Below are 14,550 nucleotides of genomic sequence, written 5' to 3'. Positions count from 1 at the left end.
AGACTTGAGTTGAATAGAAAAACAATAGTACTTTGTATTAATTCATGAAGGACAGCAGAGCTCCACACCTTAATCTATGGTGTGTAGAAACTCCACCGTTGAGAATACAAAAGTGATAATGGTGTAAGCATGGCCGAATGGCCAGCCTCCAAGGTCTAGGGACTAAACATCCAAAGATCTCCCCTAATACAATAGTATAAGGTCCTATTTATAGAGAACTAGTAGCCTAGGGTTTACAGAAATCAGTAATTAATGCAGAAATCTTCTTCCGGGCCCACTTGGTGTGTGTTTGGTCTGAGCATTGAAGCTTTTATATGTAGAGACTTTTTTTGGAGTTAAACGCCAGCTTTTGTGCTAGTTTGGGCGTTTAACTCTAGCTTTTGTGCTAGTTTTGGAGTTAAACGCCAGAATTCTTGAGCTGACTTGGAACGCCTATTTGGGCCATCAAATCTTAGATAAAGTATGGACTATTATATATTTCTGGAAAGCCCAGGATGTCTACTTTCCAACGCAATTGAGAGCGCACCAATTGGGCTTCTGTTGCTCCAGAAAATCTACCTCGAGTGCAGGGAGATCAGAATCTAACAGCATCTGCAGTCCTTTTTCAGCCTCTGAATCAGATTTTTGTTCAGGTCCCTCAATTTCAGCTAGAAAATACCTGAAATCACAGAAAAACACACAAACTAATAGTAAAGTCCAGAAGAGTGATTTTTATTTAAAAACTAATAAAAACATAATAAAAACTAACTAAAATATACTAAAAACATACTAAAAACAATGCCAAAAAGCGTATAAATTATCCGCTCATCACAACACCAAACTTAAATTGTTGCTTGTCCCCAAGCAACTGAAGATCATATATAGGATAAAAAGAATAAAATGTACAATGCATACAAAAAAACATCTATGAAGATCAGTATTAATTAGATGAGCGGGACTTTTAGCTTTTTGCTTCTTAACAGTTTTGGCATCTCACTTTACCCTTTGAAGTTCAGAATGATTGGCATCTATAGGAACTCAGAATCCAGATAGTGTTATTGATTCTCCTAGTTAAGTATGTTGATTCTTGAACACAGCTACTTTATGAGTCTTGGCCGTGACCCAAAGCATTTTGTTTTCCAGTATTACCACCGGATACATAAATGTCACAGACACATAACTGGGTGAACCTTTTCAGATTGTGACTCAGCTTTGCTAGAGTCCCCAATTAGAGGTGTCCAGAGCTCTTAAGCACACTCTTTTTGCTTTTGGACCACGACTTTAACCGCCCAGTCTCAAGTTTTCACTTGACACCTTCACGCCACAAGCACATGGTTAGGGACAGCTTGGTTTAGCCGCTTAGGCTAGGATTTTATTCTTGTGGGCCCTCATATCCACTGATGCTCAAAGCCTTGGATCCTTTTTATCACCCTTGCCTTTTGGTTTAAAGGGGTATTGGCTTTTTCTGCTTACTTTTTTTTTCTTCCTTTTTTTTTCTGTAAGCTTTTCACTGCTTTTTCTTGCTTCAAGAATCAATTTTATGATTTTTCAGATCATTAGATAACATTTCTCCTTTTCCTATCATTCTTTTCAAGGGCCAACAATTTTAACATTCATAAACAATCAAATTCAAAAATATGCACTGTTCAAGCATTCATTCAGAAAAATAATAGTATTGCCACCACATCAAAATAATTAAACTGTTTTAAAATTTGAAATTCATGCACTTCTTTTTCTTTTTCAATTAAAAATATTTTTCGTTTAAGAAAGGTGATGGATTCATTTTCATAGCTTTAAGGCATAGACACTTAGACACTAATGATCATATAATAAAGACACAAACATAAATAAATATAAAGCACAATTTTCAAAAAACAGAAAATAAAAAACAAGGAAATTAAAGAACGGGTCCACCTTAGTGATGTCGGCTTGTTCTTCCTCTTGAAGATCTTATGGAGTGCTTGAGCTTCTCAATGTCTCTCCCTTGCCTTTGTTGCTCCTCTCTCATGGTTCTTTGGTCTTCTCTAATTTCATGGAGGAGGATGAAATGCTCTTGGTGCTCCACCCTTAGTTGTCCCATGTTGGAACTTAATTCTCCTAGGGAGGTGTTGATTTGCTCCCAATAGTTTTGTGGAGGAAAATGCATCCCTTGAGGCATCTCAGGGATTTCATGATGAGGAGTTTCCTCATGCTATTGGTGAGGTTCTCTCACTTGCTCCATCCTTTTCTTAGTGATGGGCTTGTCCTCATCAATGAGGATATCTTTCTCTATGTCAATTCCAGCTGAATTGCAGAGGTGACAAATAAGATGAGGGAAGGCTAACCTTGCCATAGTAGAGGACTTGTCCGCCACCTTGTAGAGTTCTTGGGATATAACCTCATGAACTTCTACTTCCTCTCTAATCATGATGCTATGAATCATGATAGCCTGGTCTATAGTAACTTCAGACCGGTTGTTAGTAGGAATGACTGAGCGTTGGATGAATTCCAACCATCCCCTAGCCACGGGCTTGAGGTCATGCCTTCTTAGTTGAACCGGCTTCTCTCTTGAATCTCTCTTCCATTGAGCGCCCTCTTCACATATGTCCATGAGGACTTGGTCCAACCTTTGATCAAAGTTGACCCTTCTAGTGTATGGGTGTGCATCTCCTTGCATCATGGGCAAGTTGAACGCCAACCTTACATTTTTCGGACTAAAATCTAAGTATTTCTCTCGGACCATTGTAAGCCAATTCTTGGGGTCCGGGTTCACACTTTGATCATGGTTCTTGGTGATCCATGCATTAGCATAGAACTCTTGAACCATTAAGATTCCAACTTGTTGAATGGGGTTGGTGAGAACTTCCTAACCTCTTCTTCGGATCTCATGTCGGATCTCCGGATATTCGCCCTTTTTAAGCTTAAAAGGGACCTCGGGGATCACCTTCTTCTTGGCCACAACTTCATAGAAGTGGTCTTGATGCACCTTTGAGAGAAATCTCTCCATCTCCCATGATTCGGAGGTGGAAGCTTTTGCCTTCCCTTTCCTCTTTCTAGAGGTTTCTCCGGCCTTTGGTGCCATAAATGGTTATGGAAAAACAAAAAGCTTTAGCTTTTATCACACCAAACTTAGAAGGTTGCTCGTCTTCGGGTAAAAAAAGAAAGAAGAGAGTAGAAGAAGAAGAAATAGAGGAGATAGAGGGGGCTTTTTGTTTCGGCCAAGGGAGAGAAGTAGTGTTTAGTTTATGTGAAAATGAAGGAGTGAAGATGGGTTTATATAGGAGTGGAGAGGGGGGTATGGTTCGGCCATTATGGGTGGGTTTGGGTGGGAAAGTGGTTTGAATTTGAATGGTGAGGTAGGTAAGTTTTATGAAGGATGGATGTGAGTGGTGAAGAGAATGGTGGGATTTGATAGGTGAGAGGTTTTTGGGGAAGAGGTATTGAGGTGATTGGTGAATGGATGAAGAAGAGAGAGAGGTGGGGTAGGTGGGAATCCTGTGGGGTCCACAGATCCTGAGGTGTCAAGGATTTCTCATCCCTGGACCATGTGGCATGCAAAACGCCCCTTGCTGCCAATCCTGGCGTTAAACGCCAGGCTGCTGCCCATTTCTGGCGTTTAACGCCAGCTTCTTGCCCATTCCTGGCATTAAACGCCAGTCTGGTGCCCATTTCTGGCGTTAAACACCCAGAATGGTGCTAGACTAGGCGTTTAACGCCCATTCTGCTACCCTTACTGGCGTTTAAACGCCAGTAAGTTTCTCCTCCAGGGTGTTCTATTTTTAATACTGTTTTTACTTCTGTTTTTTCTTTTTCAATTATTTTTGTGACTTCACATGATCATAAACCTACAGAAAACATAAAATAACAAAAGAAAATAGAAATTTAATATAGATAATTAAAGATTGGGTTGCCTCCCAACAAGCGCTTCTTTAATGTCAATAGCTTGACAGTGGCTCTCATGGAGCCTCACAGATGTTCAGAGCAATGTTAGAACCTCCCAACACTAAACTTAGAGTTTGACTGTGGGGGTTCTGTTTGACTCTGTATTGAGAGAAGCTCTTCATGCTTCCTCTCCATGGTGACAGAGGGATATCCTTGAACTTTAAACACAAGGGAGTCTTCATTCACTTGAATGATCAATTCTCCTCTGTCAACATCAATCACAGTTTTTGCTGTGGCTAGGAAGGGTCTGCTAAGGATCATGAATTCATCCATACACTTCCCAGTCTCTAAGATTATGAAATCAGCAGGGATGTAATGGTCTTCAACCTTTACCAAGACATCCTCTACAAGTCCATAAGCCTGTTTCTTTGAATTGTCTGCCATCTCCTGTGAGATTCTTGCAGCTTGTACCTCAATGATCCCTAGCTTCTCCATTACAGAGAGAGGCATAAGGTTTATACTTGATCCTAGGTCACACAGAGCCTTCTAAAAGGTCATGGTGCCTATGGTACAAGGTATTGAGAACTTTCCAGGGTCTTGTCTCTTCAGAGGTAATCTCTGCCTAGTCAAGTCATCCAGTTCTTTGATGAGCAATGGAGGTTCATCCTCCCAAGTCTCATTACCAAACAACCTGGCATTTAGCTTCATGATTGCTCCAAGGTACTTAGCAACTTGCTCTTCAGTAACATCTTTATCCTCTTCAGAGGAAGAATACTCATCAGAGCTCATGAATGGCAGAAGTAAATTCAATGGAATCTCTATGGTCTCAGTGTGAGCCTCAGATTCCCATGGTTCCTCTTTAGGGAACTCCATGGAGGTTAGTGGACGTCCATTGAGGTCTTCCTCAGTGGAGATCACTGCCTCTTCCTCCTCTCTAGGTTCAGCCATGTGAGACGTGTTTATGGCCTTGCACTCTCTCTTTGGATTCTCTTCTGTATTGCTTGGGAGAGTACTAGGAGGGAGTTCGGTAATTTTCTTACTCAGTTGACCCACTTGTGCCTCCAAATTTCTAATGGAGGACCTTGTTTCAGTCATGAAATTTTGAGTGGTTTTGATTAGATCAGAGACAATGGTTGCTAAGTCAGAGTGGCTTTGCTTAGAATTCTCTGTCTGTTGCTGAGGAGATGATGGAAAAGGCTTACTATTGCAAAACCTATTTCTTCCACCATTATTGTTGTTGAAACCTTGTTGAGGTCTCTGTTGATCCTTCCATGAGAGATTTGGATGATTTCTCCATGAAGGATTATAGGTGTTTCCATAGGGTTCTCCCATGTAATTCACCTATTCCATTGCTGGGTTCTCAAGATCATAAGCTTCTTCTTCAGAGGAAGCTTCCTTAGTACTGCCTGTTGCTGCTTGCATGCCAGACAGACTCTGAGAAATCATATTGACTTGTTGGGTCAATATTTTATTCTGAGCCAATATGGCATTCAGAGTATCAATCTCAAGAACTCCCTTCTTGGTGAGTTGTCCCATTATTCACAGGATTCCTTTCAGAAGTGTACATGAATTGGTTATTTACAACCATTTCAATGAGTTCCTGAGCTTCTGCAGGCGTCTTCTTTAGATGAAGAGATCCTCCAGCAAAGCTGTCCAATGACATTTTGGACAGTTCAGACAGACCATCATAGAAGATTCCTATGATGCTCTATTCAGAAAGCATGTCAGAAGGACATCTTCTGATTAATTGCTTGTATCTTTCCCATGCTTCATAGAGGAATTCTCCTTCCTTCTGTCTGAAGGTTTGGACTTCCACTCTAAGCTTACTCAATTTTTGAGGTGGAAAGTACTTTGCCAAGAAGGCATTGACTAGCTTTTCCCAAGAGTTCAGGCTTTCTTTAGGTTGTGAATCCAACCATGTCCTAGCTCTGTCTCTTACAGCAAAAGGAAAAAGCATAAGTCTGTAGACTTCAGGGTCAACCGCATTGGTCTTGACAGTGTCACAGATTTGCAAGAATTCAGCTAAGAACTGATGAGGATCTTCCAATGGAAGTCCATGAAACTTGCAATTCTGTTGCATTAGAGAAACTAATTAAGGCTTAAGCTCAAAGTTGTTTGCTCCAATGGCAGGGATTGAGATGCTTCTCCCATAGAAGTCGGGAGTAGGTGCAGTAAAGTCACCAAGTACCTTCCTTGCATTATTGGCATTGTGGTTTTCGGCTGCCATGGCTTCTTCTTCTTTGAAAAGCTCTGTTAGGCCCTCTAGAGAGAATTGTGCTTTAGCTTCTCTTAGTTTTCTCTTCAAGGTCCTTTCAGGTTCAGGATCAGCTTGAACAAGTATGCCTTTATCTTTGTTCCTGCTCATATGAAAGAGAAGAGAACAAGAAAGTAGGGAATCCTCTATGTCACAGTATAGAGATTCCTTGAGGTGTCAGAGGAAAAGAAGAATAGAAGGAGGAGGTAGATAGAAGAGAATTCGAACTTATCAAGAAGGATAGAGTTCGAATTGCACCATGAGGAGGAGTGTTAGTCCTTTAAATAGAAGGATGTGAGAAGAGGGGAAGAATTTTCGAAAATAAATTAAAAATATTTTAAAATAATAAAAAAAATTTTGAAAATTTGGTAAAGGATTTTCGAAAATTAAGATTGGGAAAAAAAATTAAGTGATTTTTGAAAAAGATTTTGGAATTAGAAATTAAAAAGATATGATTGAAAAGTAATTTTGAAAAAGATGTGGTTGACAAGATATGATTGAGAAGATATGATTGAAAATCAATTTAGAAAAAGAAAGTTTTTAAAATTAAAGTTGATTACTTGACTAACAAGAAATTAAATGATATGATTCTAAAATTTAAAATTTGATCCTTTCTTAATAGGCAAGTAACAACTTGAAAATTTTGAAGTAAATCATTAATTATAGCAAGGATTTTCGAAAATAATAAAAAAAATGGAAAGAAATTGATTTTGAAGAGATATGATTGAAAAAGGTTTGATTTTGAAAAATTATGAAGATTTGAAAAAAATTTGGATAAAAAAAAAATCTTCCCTCTAGTGTCATCCTGGCGTTAAATGCCCAGAATGGCATCCATTCTGGCGTTTAACGCCCAAACTGTTACCTTTTTGGGCGTTAAACGCCCAGCCAGGTACCCTGGCTGGCGTTTAAACGCCAGTTTTCCTTCTTCACTGGGCGTTTTGAACGCCCAGCTTTTTCTGTTTAATTCCTCTGCTGAATGTTCTGAATCTTCAATTCTCCGTATTATTAGCTTGAAAAGACTCAATTTTGAAAATATTTTTGAATTTTTTTAATGATGAGAAACAATAAAAATGATACTAAGATCAAATAAACAATGCATGCAAGACACCAAACTTACGAATTGACACTAACAAATTGAGAATGCATATGAGAAATAACAAAACACACAAAACAAGAGAATTTAAAGATCAGAGCAATGAAATCATCAAGAACAACTTGAAGATTAATGAAGAACATATTGCATGTTTTCGAAAAATGCAAGAAGAATGCAATTGACACCAAACTTAAAAATTGATACTAGACTCAAACAAGAAACATAAAATATTTTTTATTTTTATGATTTTATAAATTTTTTTTGTGATTTTCGAAACTTATATGGAAAAGAAAATAAAGGGATTCAAAACTTTTAATAAGAATTCCAGGAATCATGCAATGTTAGTCTAAAGCTTCAGTCTAAAAAGATTAGACATGGTTGGCCAAGCTTCAGCAGGACATTATATTCAGCAGCTAAATTGATGAGAATCAATCAGCTTTTGTGATGATAAAAGCATCACCTTGAAACTCTAGAATTCATTCTTAAAAATTCTGAAAAATAAAAAGAAAAGTACCTAGTCTGAGCAACAAGATGAACCGTCAGTTGTCCAAACTCGAACAATCCCCGGCAACGGCGCCAAAAACTTGGTGCACGAAATTGTGATCATCAACAATGGCGCCAAAGGACTTGGAGCTCTTAAACGTGAATCACACTTTGTCACAATTCCGCACAACTAACCAGGAGGTGCACTGGGTCGTCTAAGTAATAAACCTTACGAGAGTAAGGGTCGATCCCACGGAGACTGTCGGCTTGAAGCAAGCTATGGTCACCTTGTAAATCTCAGTCAGGCTAATTCAGATGGTGATGGAGAATTGATAATTAAAAGATAAATAAAACATAAAATAAAGATAGAGATACTTATGTAATTCTTTGGTTGGAATTTCAGATAAGCGTATTAAGATGCTTTGTTCCTCCTGAACCTCTACTTTCCTATTGCCTTCTTCTAATCATTCATACTCCTTTCCATGGCAAGCTTTATGTTGGGCATCACCATTGTTAATGGCTACTTCCCGTCCTCTCAGTGAAAACGTTCCAAATGCGCTGTCACCGCACGGCTAATCATCTGTCGGTTCTCGATCATGTTGGAATAGGATCCATTGATCCTTTTGCGTCTGTCACACGCCCAACAATCGCGAGTTTGAAGCTCGTCACAGTCATCCCTTCCCAGATCCTACTCAGAATACCACAGAAAAGGTTTAGACGTTCCGGATCTCAGGGATGGCCGCCAATAATTCTAGCCTATACCACGAAGGTTCCAATCTTAGATTAGAAACCCAAGAGATACACATTCAAGCTTGTTTGCATGTAGAACGGAAGTGGTTGTCAGTCACGCGTTCATAGGTGAGAATGGTGATGAGTGTCACATAATCATCACATTCATCATGTTCTTGGGTGCGAATGAATATCTTGGAGAAGAAATAGACTTGAGTTGAATAGAAAAACAATAGTACTTTGTATTAATTCATGAAGGACAGCAGAGCTCCACACCTTAATCTATGGTGTGTAAAAACTCCACCGTTGAGAATACAAAAGTGATAATGGTGTAAACATGGTCGAATGGCCAGCCTCCAAGGTCTAGGGACTAAACGTCCAAAGAACCCCCCTAATACAATAGTATAAGGTCCTATTTATAGAGAACTAGTAGCCTAGGGTTTACAGAAATCAGTAATTAATGCAGAAATCTTCTTTTGGGCCCACTTGGTATGTGTTTGGGCTGAGCATTGAAGCTTCCATGTGTAGAGACTTTTCTTGGAGTTAAACGCTAGCTTTTGTGCCAGTTTGGGCGTTTAACTCCAGCTTTTGTGCCAGTTTTTGAGTTAAACGCCAAAATTCTTGAGCTGACTTGGAATGCCTATTTGGGCCATCAAATCTTAGGCAAAGTATAGACTATTATATATTGCTGAAAAGCCTAGGATGTCTACTTTCCAACGCAATTAAGAGAGCGCCAATTGGGCTTTTGTAGCTCCAGAAAATATACTTCGAGTGCAGGGAGGTCAGAATCCAACAGCATCTGCAGTCCTTTTTTAGCCTATGAATCAGATTTTTGCTCAGGTCCCTCAATTTCAGCCAGAAAATACCTGAAATCACAGAAAAATAAAAAAACTCATAGTAAAGTCCAGAAGAGCGATTTTTATTTAAAAACTAATAAAAACATAATAAAAACTAACTAAAATATACTAAAAACACACTAAAAACAATGTCAAAAAGCGTATAAATTATCCGCTCATCATTATTCTTACAAATGTCCACATGTTGATAGGCATGACACAGCGGAGCAGGGACTAGCACAAGCAGAGAGTCCTCTGATGGCATCGAGCATTGGATCAGTTATAATTACATGAGGTAAGCGAGATTCTTTTATTCAGTTACAATTGCATAAGTTACTTATCCTGTTTTAGTACCTATTATTGATGATTAACTCAAAACTTATGTTGTAGCTTTTGTGGACACTGTACAACGACCTTGTACTGTAGGTCCTCTGTCCACTATGGCTGAAGGATGAGGTAAAGTGGGAGATATGAATGTCTGTTATTCTCCTAGTCTGTTTCAATATAGTTGAGTTTTACCATGTTGACTGGGTGAAACGCCAGTTTGGTGGTGAACAGCCAGTGCTAAGAGACCCGGTCAATATAGACAGGTTCCTGACCACCACAGGGTGGGGGAGGACTTATGGTGGCTTACCAAGCTTGCGGAGTGGTATGATGGTTGAAGGATTTAGTTTAAGGAGGGACGTAGGATCTCCATTCAATCGTTCACAAATTATCAGCCTACATAGGAGTACTGGGATTGATACCGGCAGGCTTGCTGAGTTAGACACCTATCAGGGTAGCATGTGCTTGATGACCCCAGGCTGTTGAACTTACCGGGTGACGTCCAGCCTATTACCAGCTAGCCGAGGGACTTATTGTAGCAATAACTCTGCAGTGCTTGCAGTAACCTCGGCACCTTATTGTATGACTTCTCCCAATCACCTTATATCTGTGCAATTTCCATTTACTCCGCCATCCAAAATTTTCTGTACGAGGATTTGAAGTGATAGCTTTACCTAACTGCACCTTGTAGAACAAGGAAGCTGATAGATTGGCTAGACTGTATCAATGGCAGGATGACACTGCAGATGAGGTTGCTCTCCAACTTTCGATGATATTGAGACATGGTGGGTGCTAAACACGTGTGCGCTCCTCCAACCCTACACACCTCCTAAACAAAATAACACATACATGGTTGGCATTTACACTAAATATAACAATCATAAATACAAAAATACACCACAGTTAAACCTGAACTCACCAATATTCGAGATTCTGTCGGAGGACAACATGGAGACTCCATGGACATCCTGTTGCATATTGCCAGCAATTCACATGGTACTTTAATCGGTCCGACTCGTAACTCAAAACTTAGCACTTCTGCGAATACTATAATTCTTTACACCCTGCATTACAAAATCTCTGCTCTTGAATCTGTGGTCAACCCAAAATTCCATACCACCGTCTAAGTTGTAGTCATTTTTACCCATGTTGAAAAATGAGATTTTCTCATGCATCGTGTCTAGATCAAGTGTATGATAGTGACTAGGTACAACTGATAAGGGAAGAATTGGGTGTCGGGCAGGCAAAAGAAGCCAAACTGATGCCTCGACCAGCGTCTCTGGTACAAATTCCTCCTCGTCATCATCTTCAGAAGAATGACTATTGTTGCTATCCACAGCATACTCCTCGTCAGAGTCCTCACCATCCACGTCCATCTCTTCCACTGGACTAGCAACGTGTAGCGAAGGTGGTGCGAGAGGTGGGTCATCCTACACAAAATCCAAGTGGCCAGATCCACCGCCACAACATCACCGGCCTCTACAGAAAGCTTCATCACTTGTTCCGCCATGATTTTTCCATGGATGTCAAAGATTAGGTGCACATTCTTGTTGCCATGGAGCCAAAACAGCCGAAATTGAAAGACTTCATTTTCCATCGATGCTAGCAGTCTATACCCCACCTTCTGATCTCTTTTCTCCTACAACCACCAACGCTACTCATTATTAGACTCTTCAGCTTAGACAAAGAATTTACTTGTCGGGTGCACAATAGAATAGAATTATCATACTCAAATATCACCCCAATGTCACTGTTTCTTGTAACACCCTAATTACCCTAAGCCTTACCTCGCGTCGTAAAGCAAAGGTTAATCAAAAGTTACGACAAGTCTAAAACTTATACATATAATATATAGAAGAAGTAATATATTCTAGAAGCCCGATGAAGGATACAGATCAAAAATAGGATTTGAAATGCGCAAAACATACACACGATGCTACAAACCTAACACACAAGATATAGATATAATATAGCAAAATATAGGAGTATAAGAATGTAAAGATCTAGCCATGACTCGTGGAGTTTAAGTCAGCTAGCTATATACAGACAATACAGAATTTTGAAAGTTAAAAACAACTTATACAAGTTTTTCTCTCAAAGTAAGCCTCTAGGCAAAATTAAATACAAAAGATGAGAGATATAAACAAAATAAGCAAAAAGACTCCAAAATATATCCAGGATCCTCCGCTCTGTCACCAACGAAGCAACTCACCGAGGTGGGTTGCAACCTGCATCTTGAAAAAAAATAACAGAATATGGTATGAGAATCGGAGGTTCTCAGTATGATAACAGTACCCAGTGATGTAAGATATAAGACTCCGGGACGCCAGAGGCAATCCTAGAACTTCATATCCACCACAAGATTCATCTAAAAGCATAACTAAAACAGGAAAGCAGAATTTAAAACCTTAACATATTAAAGGGTAATCTAACTTAGTGGATTTTCTAACTAATATCTCTCTGCTGTCCCACAGCCTTCACCAACCTATCCTCCATGCGATCCCATCGCCACCGCTTTCCGAACCTCCTCAATCCAGTAGAAAGCACAATTAATTACAATGCAAGTAAAACACAAGTATAGGCATATATATCAAGTAATTGAAATAATAGGGAATTAGGCATGTTATACAATTAGGCAAATAATTTCAAGTCGACAAAGCATACAAACATATAGAAGATGCATATGATGAATGCCTGTCCTACTGGCTGTGATATCACCTTGCCGGTTCAACTGCCAACCCGACACAACTCCATGGAGATGTCGGCCTTCGGAATCATAATGGGAACCCCCGAGATATGGTGCTCGAAACACCGTCCAGGATTTTGTGCCTGCACACTCTATTAATCCGAAGGGATGCAAGCGGGATACTCTTGCCACGGACCTCACATCTCAACGCAAGCGGGACGAACCACCGCCCTTACGCCGCCGCCGCCGCTATCTTGACAGGCGGGATCCAACCGCCGTCCCTTCCGGGCGCATAGCGTCTCAATAATCTCAATTTAAAAATGTTACATCAGTGGTTTTGAAAAATTTATTATTTCATTATATCAATAATTCATCATTTCAAACTCCAAGTTCTCGACTCATCTCAAACACTTTCCTTTCCAAACTCATTAGTTTATTAGTTTTCAATTCATATATCTTTCTCCCTTCTCACTCTACCAAACCCATCCTCAGTACACCAAAAACCTAAGCCTCTGTTTTCTAACTTTTCAAGGTATAACCAAATTAAATCTCATAGGACCTTTTCCCATTTTTCGATACCCGAAAATAAGCCAAAGAGTCTTAAAAAGTTGTCACAGAAGTTTACAAGCTTGTTGGAAAGGTGAAACAGTTAAAAACAAGAATTTAGTTGAAAAACAGGGCATGTGCGTACGCACAGGGGTGTGCGTGCGCATGCCCTAGAAGATTTTCAAAATGTGTGCGTACGCATAGAGGTGAGCGTACGCACAGATGTAAAATTTTCCAATTCTATTCACTCGCACAAGGTGTGTGAATGCCTTCAACAGAATGCACCTTCCAACGTGTGCGTGTGCACAGGGCTGTGCATGCGCACAGCTTGCAAAACCTTGTTGGTTGTGTTGTGTGCACGGGTCGTGCTAACGCTCTCAATAGTAAGCCTTCCCCTGTGTGTGCATACGCACAAGGCCGTGCGTGCACACAGGTTCAAAAACTCATAGAGGTGTGCGTGCACACAAGGCTGTGCATGCGCACACAAACCAGAAATCACAAATTCTGCAGCATTAACAGAATTCAGATTTCAACACTTAATTTTGAATGATCATAACTTCCTCTACAAATATCCATTTCCTACAAACTTTATATCCATTTAAAGATTTTTCAATGAACTTTAATTTAAAGCAAATTTCTAGAAAATTTGAAAACTGAGGCTCAAGTTATGATCCATCAAAGTTCACCAAAAATCCGTTTTTTCCAAAATTCCCAAAGTTCTCAATTTTCCAATTTCACAACCAAAACTAAACCACCATCTCATCAACTCCCAAAAGACATCAGATTTCACACTTACCATACCTCAATTCACCACTCCACCTTATGCAATCATCAATCCCCATTATCAAATACATAACAATACATTCATATTTCAACCAACACATTAATCAAATATCATTCCACCATTACCAACAATCATCATAATCAATTCCAATCTCAATCTTCAATACTATACTATCAACATCAACATTTTAGTTAATCAACAACCCAAATCATACATCATCATACAACAATTCCAACAACCAATTTAGTTCAATCCTATCCTATGAGTCACTAGCCTAAGTGTCCAGAAATATTATATATTACATAGAAAAATCGAAACCATACTTTGGTCGATTCTCAATATGCACAAAAACACAAATTGAGTGCAATTTAAGCTTCCAACCATAACCAAGTTACCAACCAACTCCAATAAGCATCAACAATGACTCCAAAGCTCCAATTAAGTGCCAACAATCACAATCTCAATCTATATACACATAATTTACAACAATTCAACCTAGAGTTCATCAAATCCATAAAACCACAAGAGATTTGAATTGTTCACCTTACTCAATGATTATTGGTGCAAAAACTCAATAGCAATCAAGTGCTAGAGTGTACCTAAACTCCCAAAATCACAAAATTTCACTCAATACAAAACCCTAAAATTCGAAATTTTGGAAGGAAGAACTGAGAGAGATTTCGTGATTTCCTTACCACTTTATTAGGTGGGTTCTGGAGAGCTCTTCGAGAGGATCGCGTGGCCCCAAACGGTGCGGCGATCGGAGCTCCATAGCTAAAGTTATGATAGATTGAAGTTGTATGTGAATAGTAACTATTCTCTCTTCCTTTTCCTTTCACTTCAGCCACTCACCTTGTGTGCGTGTGTGTGTGTTTATAGCTGATGGGTTCATTAATGGAGTGTTATATATGTTGGGCCCCAACTTGGGTCCAGTCCAACCCGTTAGCATTTTTAGCCCGTTTGGCCCAACTTTGC

The 14,550-nt window shown here is 39.5% G+C and overlaps 1 non-coding gene across 1 annotated transcript; it reads left to right on the top strand.

Annotated features, from left to right (window-relative positions):
* The first annotated feature begins 5,557 nt into the window (after positions 1-5,557).
* LOC148553821 (small nucleolar RNA R71) lies at positions 5,558-5,665 on the top strand. Its single transcript, XR_015892920.1, has one exon. It is a non-coding gene; the product is annotated as a small nucleolar RNA R71 (small nucleolar RNA).
* Positions 5,666-14,550: the final 8,885 nt, after the last annotated feature.

Source organism: Arachis ipaensis, chromosome B7 (assembly GCF_059453495.1).
Source record: "Arachis ipaensis isolate K30076 ecotype BB chromosome B7, ASM5945349v1, whole genome shotgun sequence".
In the NCBI taxonomy this organism is placed as follows: Eukaryota; Viridiplantae; Streptophyta; class Magnoliopsida; order Fabales; family Fabaceae; genus Arachis; species Arachis ipaensis.
Note: the sequence above shows the minus strand (reverse complement) of the source record. Positions and strands in the feature narration are given on the sequence as shown.